Here is a 9879-nt window from a genome sequence, read left to right on the forward strand (position 1 = left end):
TGAATGCATGTGCAGTCTATCTGCGGCGGTCAGGCCGGGAGGACGCCCAATCCTTTTGGGTTTGCGGAACCCCGTGACTCCGGCGATGAACTCACCATCAGCCGGCTGGCGCCTGGCTGCGTGGACGCTCAGCCTACCGGCCGGATTGACCGGTGGCGCAAGGGAATTGATTGTCCCCTGGCCAGCTACCCCGCGCATCACTGGCACGCACGTCGCGGCCGCGGAACGGATCCCGAGCATGTAACACAGCCCATAGTTTCGGCTTCGGTATGGACAGGACAAATCATATACCCGTTTAGGTTGGCTATGGTTTTGGTATGGATAGGACAAATTATAGTGCTAGTTGAGATCGGTTTGAGATTTTAGCTAGCTGATAAAACGGTTGTAACTGTTGAATTTTATTTGTTAGTTTTTATAATAAATTTTTAGTTTCTTAGTACACTTAAAAGCCAAAAAAAAATCAGTCAGAATCTGTTTCTCAGCTTTTAGTTTATTTTAGCTACAACCGCTTCCTCAGTCAATCGAAAGCCACCAGAAGCCGAGACCGAAAATCAGCCGTTTGAATAGCTTCCGACTTCTAAAAAAAACTAAAAAAAGTCTATTCAAACGAGAGATACGCATCCCAGGTGATGTGTTACATCGATAATACGATCGGTCCATCATGGAGACGAATGGTGCAAATGAAGCATCAGTCGATGCACGCGATGCCACGATCTAGCTTTAAAAGTGAGTGTCTTTTTGCAGCGGATTCCCTCGCATCGTGGGTGCCTATCGATGACTCAGCACCTACGGAGCCAAGGGTGTGGCATGGCATTTGCCCTGCTCGATGTGGCATCTTTGTGCCATGGCTGTATCTATCTATCTTTCTCGGATGTAGGATACTCTGTCGCTAAGAGCATCTCCAATAAATGTCTAAAATAACTCTTAATAGTTATTTTTAGGGATTTTGATATTAAAATTAAACTTCAATAATCTCTCAATCTTGTTCTTAATTTTTATCACTCCCAAAATAAGTTCCCATCCTAACTAGAAGTTGGAATTCACCCTAACTCGTTATCCATCTCCGAACCCACCAACCTCCTCTCTCCAATGATCTCACTCCCTGCGCGCCTATGCTCCCCATCAGTGTCCCCGCTGAGCTACCCTCCGACGAGGTCGATGGCGAGCCACCCGCCTCCGTTCTTGTCGAGCCCATCTGACTAAAGCTTTGAGCTCGACCCAGCCCTCGGCTCGACTGCCACACGATCCCCAAAGACCATGGCGTCACAAGGAGGTCGATGGCGAGGAGGAGCGCCTCGTGGCCTCTGATTCGCGAGCTCCCTACCTCGATCTCTAGCGAGACGATGTGGATGTTGGAGCCAACATTGGATATTGGAGTCGTCGCTGGTGAAGCTCGAGGGAGGCGGCTGTTGATAGGCATGGTCAGGACAGCCACGGTAGCAGGAGCAACAGGTGGGCAGGGCCAGCTCGTGGAGATAGGCAGCAAGAGCAAAGACGATGGAGGAGCATACTGGTACTATCGTTGGTAAAGAGCAAAGGGAGAGATGATAGGTAAGATTTATCTGTCGATGACATAGTAGAAGACATAGGTAATACGATATTAAAAGTTCGTTAGAGATGAAAGAAAATAAATTTTTATTGAGAAGCTCTCTATATAGTGATATTAGAGGTAGGTTTTTACACATCTCTTGAAGATGCTCAACGATCTTATCTCGAGTACTCGGTCATCCTGAAATTAAGCTTGTCGCGTTAACAGAAACGCATTCTTCGGTTCCTGCAAGGCTACAATCTTATATTTACTAATTGGAGGCTCTTTTTAGTGCCTCCATATTAATTCTAGAAAAATCCTAGAAATTCCCTCCAAAAAGCAAAACATCCAACCGTCGAATTGATTGATTGATTAACTGTAACCATAGATCAACAACCAGACAAAACAACATAAAGATTAAAAAACAAATCATAGAGTCCAGCCCCAAGACTACTTCTTACCTTTCCTTTCCTTCCTTTTTTTTTGGTTGTAGATACCCTTTGTCCAACAAGATTACGTTAGCAAATTCTAATTTAGTTACGTTAGCAATCAACACACTTTTTCAAATTAATTAAAATATGCCAATTAAATATGTGTGTAATCAAACATTACAAATCCAAATCAATTAAAATATGCCAATTAAATATGCGTGTAATCAAACATTACAAAATTAAAACCACAGAACGCAAACATATTACGGATTATCACATAAAAATAATATCAAAGAATTTATAATGTATTTCCAAAAATAATAATATGAGATACGGTGATGACATTAAAATTATAATAATTTCAAAAAATCAAGAAACAAATAAAAATCAATTTGCATAACACATAAAATGAAAATTATAAATTAGATCTATTCACAAATAATAAACATGATTCCAATATTATGAAAAAAATTACATTTATATTTTACATTCTAATATTTAAATATAAATAGCTGATGTATCTTAGCATACAACCGTTATTAACACAAATATCTACAATTTAGCTGTAAGTTAAATTTCTAGTATGTGCAGACGTACGGGTTAATACGCTAGTTATGAATAATGCAACACGAGCATACTGTCAGGCTCGTGAACATCAGGTACAGCTGATCAGCAGCATATAACGACAGAACAGAGGAACACAGGAAACCCCTGTGTACACTGAGCTTATCCTGTTACCCAATCACAGTATCCGCATTACGCGTAGGTACCCGTGTGCAAAGATTAGGCTCGCTGAAAGGCGACTCTGACGAGTGATCCAGCCGGTTGAGTTAGTGTCCTAATCAGCTACACTTTCTGTGATTAGGACGGGGCTAATCCCTGTTACACGTTACTCTTGAGCGGCGTCGCTGCTTTGTAGTTTTCCTCGCGCAATGCTCGGCACGCGCACGCATGCCGGCCCAGCCAAGCGAGCGGCGACACTTCAATCGCCGGGCAGCGACACGGGACGGGGGCACCGGAGCTGGAGGCGGGGCTCGTCGGGTGATCGGGTCTAATCTATCTATTGCCTATCATCATCCTGGGTACGGGACCTCGACCTCGCCCAGATGATGTCCCACCAACACGTCTCCTAGGCTATCCTCTATGGATGATCTCATGGGAGGTCATCTTGCAACTCCATATTATGGATGATTATTTGGAGGATGAATGTTGATTTGGAGTACTTTAAATTTTTAGTTTATCAGATGTACTTCTGGAACTATCGTCACAGACGATATGACCATCTTTTTGAAAGCTTGTGTGTCACTGAAGTGTAAGTTTTTTGCTTGGCTGGCTATTCAGAATAGGTTTTAGACCGTGGATGGTCTATCAAATAGAGGGTGGCCTTCTAACTTTATTTGCACCTTGTGTCGGCGATCTCCAAAGACCTCTCACCATCTTCTTGTTGAATGCCACTTCACCCGGTGTATATGGGGGCTTGTCACGTCCTAGATTGCCCAGCCGACTATCGGCCCCTTCAATTGGTTGCCATCGAATTTGGTGCATGATTTGTAGTCGATCATGACGACCACACCTCACACTTAGTGAAAAAGGGATCATGTCCCTTCTTTTGCTAGTTTTATGGGAGATTTGGAATGAACAAAATATGTACACTTTTGATCATACAGAGCTATCTTCAACCTAGGTTGTCCATCTTATTGAGGATGAAGCCTCCCTTTGAGCTTTCTTTTGCAGGAGTGCGCCAATTGGAGTGCCTTATAGTATGAGAGTAGGCCTTTGGGCAGGCTGGGGATGCCCGGACTCAATCTGTTTTTTTTAGGTTGTAAAAAAATTGGTCCGTCAGATCTCCATCTTACTAATATAACGGGTAACTCTCGTACCGGTTCCTTCAAAACAAAAACAAATTCATCATCCTATCATTCTGTCCCGAATTCGGATTCGTGTACGGCACCTCTCCTGCACCGGCAAGTCCAATCCCTTGTCCCTGTCGCTGCAGCCAGCCCTGCATGGATATATACATGCGTGCGTATCCTCGTCGTCTCGCTTCTCTCTTGCTTCACGGGCGGCGATCTCTGAAGTCACGAGCATCGCACAAATTAAAACAGCTGGCGTCCTTGACGCATTTGGTATACACTAGACATATGCATTCCGGACAACATAGCGTGTATCTTCAAGGATCGGCAAAAGATAGAGCCGTCTTTAGTGGTGTCGCCCGTATCCATCGCGCGGCGCACGTCAAAGCGACACAAAAATACAAGCACGTACGCAAGAAAAGCAAGGGAAAGGCAGAAAGATAGGCACGCGAGCGAGCATGCACCGAACGGCTGGATGGGGCTGTGCGTTGACACATCGGCAGAAGTGTCATGAAACGCAGGGCTGTACTCGAATGTGCGCAAAGCGCGGAAAGTGACGGCCGATCTGCCGCTTTGGCCGGTAGAGGCGGCGCGCGCCGATGGCATCCATCCGGACGCCGCGCACATGCACGGCGGCGTTTTAGTATCGTACTTCTGTTTGCTGCATGCACAGTGCGTTACTGTGCATCACCAGGCATATTCAGGATGTTGGGGAAAAATGGCTGACAATGATTCCAGTGTATCGGATAACGAGTGCATAATCTTTGTTTGGGGAGTGACTATTGAATTTATTTGTGTGTGTGAGACTTAAGAACATCCAGAATTATTTAGGTTCAAACACCCTTAATGTAATAGCCCTATATTCTATGTATTCTTTTTTTTTATCTCAGTTAGTTACATATGATGTTATAGCTCTCCTTGTTGAGCCCTCTTCTCTTCTTTCTTTATAGTCTATGGGAAAGATCTTTACAAGTGGATCTATCCATCTGATCCATTCCTATCTAGATGCTCAATAATAGACTATCATTACGGAGCATGCACACGTTGCGCCAGTTCCGGAGCACTGCGAGGCCTATCCTATCCGTCAACTCCTTCTGTACTTGTCGGTTTGGGTCGCCTGGCCTGCTCCGTTCCATCACCGGTTGCCCACACGCGTCTGTCACACCCTTAGTGACGTCCGCGAACCTATCCTGTAACAATTAATACCGCGGGAGGGAACACGGAAGCTCTGTGTCCGTCCTAATCGCCTTGGCTGGTGGATGTGTCTGGAAAAGAAAAACTGCATGAACATTAGCATTAAATGAGAGCGATTTAATTTAGACAAGTACCTGCCCACGACCAGTAAAAGCTGATCATGGAAAATCCAGCAGGGGTTAGAAGTGTAGTCGTACGATATCGGTGATCCCATGATGTACCTGTTTAGAGAAAAAAAAATAGTTCTAAAAAATCGGTCGTTAATGTCCATCATGATAGAGGACCTCATATACCTTACACCGATACAGGGTCTCAGGACGGAGTTCACAGGTGGTGCGTGACTGCGTGGACTGGTTGATCGAGCAAACTAGATTCTTTGGATTTTGGTAGCGACTACCTACCACTAGTATAGTCCTGGGAAGCGTGTCACGCATGGATTGATGAACGTGACCGCCGATTGCTTGCATTGCCATCCGGATAACTTAATCAATAGACTTACGGCTGTAACTTGCAAGATCCATCAATTCTTCACGAGCTTGCAGATGCCCCTAAGTGCATTTGAGGAAATCAGGTGGACGGATATGTTCGGCTTAGGTATGTACATTGTACAGAGAAGGCATTGCAGTAGCCCGTGACAGCAGAATGGGCTGCTACGGAGACCAACCCGGCCAGGCAGGCGCTCGACTTGCAAAATCCCGTAGCGAACAGCGTGCCGGCCTCCGGGTCTGCGCCGAGCCAAGATTTCAGACGCGCCCCCACCTGCTGGCACGTCGGGTCTGGGCCGGGAGCGCGCTGCCACGGTGGGCGCGTACGCGAACTTCAGGACACCAGGCGTCTGGAATGTTTCGTATCTGCCAGCCAGGTATGCTGGGATGGCACGCAATAGCTAGCACGACGCACGTAGCCGCCACCGGAGGCCGGGCTTGCACGGCTGGAGCTGGCTGGACGCGTATATAGGAACTCGTGAAGTTTGCATTCTGAGCTGGAACTTTGCTTGTGAGAGCATTTTGAACTGGAACTGCCTATGTAAAGTTACTCTGGTCAGATTAAGCTTCGATTTTGCCTACTCGCAAGAAAAACACTTTGATTTGGCTTGGTGCGCACGGGTGTCTGGCAATAGTGCAGCTTCATCGGACATAAAACCTTTTTTTTTTAGAGTACGAGATGTGCCAAACTGTGGATTTTTTAATTTTATTTTTTATATTTGCAAAAATACATACATATTTTAAAATATTGCACATATAGGCTACTGTCGATAGCAATATATCACCTATTCAACTGGCGATATCTTAAAAAAAACTCTGCTTCCTATTGCTTTCAAAATTCAAAACACTATTTAATTAGTCATAAAAAAATCATGACTATTTCGATAGTGTTTTAAATTTTGAGAGTAATAAAACACAATGCTTTTTTAAGCTGTTGCTTGTTGAAAGGTTGACATTTTTATTTTTTTAAAGTGTTGGTAGTCTAAATATGTAATATTTTAAAAGAAACATATGTTTTCACAAATATTATAAATTTAAAATAAAAAATAAAAAATTCCAAACTTGCGGAAGAAGATCAGCCCAACAAGCCGTCGCACGGTCCAACTCGTGGAAGAAGGTCGGCTAGCAGACAGAAGAACGTCGGCCCAGTTTCGTTTTCTTTTTTGCTTTCAATTTTCATCTAATCCTCGTGATTGCTCATTGAGTCAACGTTTATGATTACGTGCTTTTCAACAATTTGAAAAACTTGTTTCAACATTTTGATAAACCCAATTCAATAATTTCGTAACATATGTTCAATATTTTTGTGCAAAATTGTTGAAATAGTAAATTCAAAATGCTGAACTAGTTCATTCAAAATGTTGATTTTTTTTAAAAAAAAATCAAAAATACGAAAAATATATTCATATTAGATCTCATTTTCTTGCATTATTATAAACAATATAATGGTTCAAACGGATGTACAATTTTTTTATTTTTTTATTTCAAAAATAAAAAATTGTAAAAAACAGGAATCCTTTCGAAAATTAAAAAATAGACTTTTGTCGTCCGTCAAGAGGGTGACAACATAAAAATATTATCTTCCATTGCTTTTAAAATACAAAATACTATCAAAATAGTCATATATTTTTTTAAAAAAATTAGTAGGGTAGAGGATAATATGTTCTGACTATTTTTTTTAAAAAAAATTAGTAGAGTAGAGGATAATATGATCTGACTATTTTTTTTTTTAAAAAAACTAGTTAATATCTGTGCGTTGCAACGAGACAACAATCAAGCATGCATGAGTGATCGAATCGAATGGAGTCAATTTCGAACTCAGCAGGCAATAACCAAGCTTTGCTGATTAAGCTTCAAGCCAAACAAAAAGTGTTATGGTAGCACACTATTACCCTGACAACAAAAATATTACATGATGAAACTTCTTCAAGATATTTTTTATAAACAGCATCCAAGTAGAGAACATCAGAGTAGCCTCTCTCCTTTGCAATCTTTTGTGCCATCAACACCTGTGCGATGACAAGAACACATGATGATAATCAAGAAGCCATGTATAATATTTAAAGTCAGTGTGGATAATATCTAGATGCATGAAATACATATTATCTGGGTTACAATATTCCATTTTAAATAAATCTCCCATGACATTATTGCATTCGATATATATGCTTAGTTTCAACTTTTGTCATTTCACGGCATGGTAGTGGTAATGTATCCTTAAGAATTAAGATGATACTATATTCTATAAAATCACATTGCTGACATATTCTTTTATAATTTGAATATTTAAAGTTCAAAATCATCACATCAGGATTTAAGCAACATAAGTATCAGAGAGCAAAGCTACGGAAATTATAGTCCTGCAGCTTCAATAACTTGCACAACAAAGTAGTACAGCAGAATTACCGAAGCATAATTTCCGATGGTCTTCACACCTCCTGTTACACCAGGAGTAGCACGATGAAACTTGTCATCAACTATTAAATTTATTGGAGATAAAACTCTCTGCAGGCACCAGTGAACAAATTTAACAAACACTTCGTGGTACATACACTATTTGGAAATCCTAAGTTTCATTCATTGGAATCATCAACCAATAACAGTACCACAATAATCATAATTCTAGAAACTTCAATTCGGCAGCACAATGCAGCACAGAACGCAGTTTGTAACAATATGTCAATATCTAAAATAATGGTTACTTATTCGGATGAAAATGTCTAATGAAAATATTGGAAGTAGATTTTTCTTAAAAAAATTGATACCAACCTTAAAATAGTTCCCGACAGGGGAGACAAATACAATGAATGTATACTCAGGAGCAGGTGCAAGACCAAGAACAGACCCACTTCCCATAAGTAGTGGTCTAATATACAAAGACCCTTTACCAGTAGGAGGCACCTGGAAGTCTAAGATATTTGATAAACAATTAAGCCATAAGCATAAGTAATGGGATTAGCACTATAGACTTTCTAGACAGAGAACTCACCCATCTCTTATTTGCCAGAACAGTTTGTTTTACTGCATCAATAAAATGCTCATCAGTAGGAGCAGGCATGCACATCCTCTCAGCACCAGTTCACATCCTCAAAGCATTTTCATCTGGGCGAAATAATAAGATGGACCCATCAGGTTTCCTATATGTCTTTAGGCCCTCAAACAATCCCTACAAATCAGACTCAATGTCATTAATTTTTTTAATACAACCATATAGTATTTATGCCTTCAAAAGGATCCTCTTTTCAGAATCTTCAACTACTCAAATCTACCAGAGAATATATGAAGCAAAGAGTTCTATACCGCTTACTAACCTGTCCATAATTTAGGACTCCAGAAGATGGGTTCAGAGCTATGGGTCCAAACGGCACCATTTCACCCTCAGCAAAGTTCCCATCCGGCCCGCATTTTGCGATATACATATAGTCAGTTTGCATAATCCCAACACCAAGGTTCTCCCAGTCCAAATCAACAAATTCAGATGTTTGCCTGCTTAGCAATAAGGAGTCATGCCAACAGAAGACAGTAACAACATCACGGCCAATTTAACGCACACCATGATGGGCGCATGACAATCAGACATGCAATTTATAGTGGAAATCACATATGCGCAGTTACTTGCTAGAGAAGCTCCGCATCTTCTCACAGGCTTAGTCTAGTGGGAGCGACGAGATCGAATAAAGTCGATTCTGAATCTGCACCAGCCAGAAAGCACTACAAATTAGATTATTGAGCACATGCGCATAAAAATACCGAACACTTACTTGATTTAACACCTTAGATTCCTCTCATCCAAAAGTTCCTCACTTTCCACTCCTGGTCAATCGTCAGATTCCACAAATCCTCACCATAAAACCCATTTCACTCCATACGACACAATGCAGAGAGCAGTACAGCACCGACCTGAATAGAAGGCGGCGATGCTCTTCTTCAGATCCAGGAGACGGTGCAGCGGCACTCTACTTCAGATTCGAGGGACAAGGCAGAGGGCCGGGAGGAGTGGATGTGGGCTGCCGAGGCGGGTGTCGATGAGCCGGAGGAGGAGGCGGCGCTAGGGCACAGAGGAGAGGAGAGGAGGAACGCGGAGGGGAGGAGCGGCGGCTAGGGCACAGAGGAGAGGAGAGGAGGAATGCGGAGGGGACAGAGGAATGTTGGTGAATGGGGGAACCGTTCAAACAGTATTTGAATTAATTATTAAGTTAATTATTTATTTAATCATGATTTCGATGATTAACCTGAATACCGCTCTGGTAGTCTCGACATGTGTTTTATGCCTAAAATCGAAACGCATGCCTTTCTAACATATAGCATCACAACACAACTTAAGAAAGAACAAATAATTAAAGTTATATTACAAGTTCTTAAGTATGCAACAAGTGATTACAATTTAC

General features: G+C 42.0%; 1 pseudogene; it reads right to left on the reverse strand.

The window, feature by feature from the left end:
* Positions 1-7315: 7315 nt before the first annotated feature.
* LOC133930362 (branched-chain amino acid aminotransferase 2, chloroplastic-like) lies at positions 7316-9636 on the reverse strand (annotated as a pseudogene).
* Positions 9637-9879: the final 243 nt, after the last annotated feature.

Source organism: Phragmites australis, chromosome 10 (genome assembly GCF_958298935.1).
Source record: "Phragmites australis chromosome 10, lpPhrAust1.1, whole genome shotgun sequence".
Lineage (NCBI taxonomy): Eukaryota > Viridiplantae > Streptophyta > Magnoliopsida > Poales > Poaceae > Phragmites > Phragmites australis.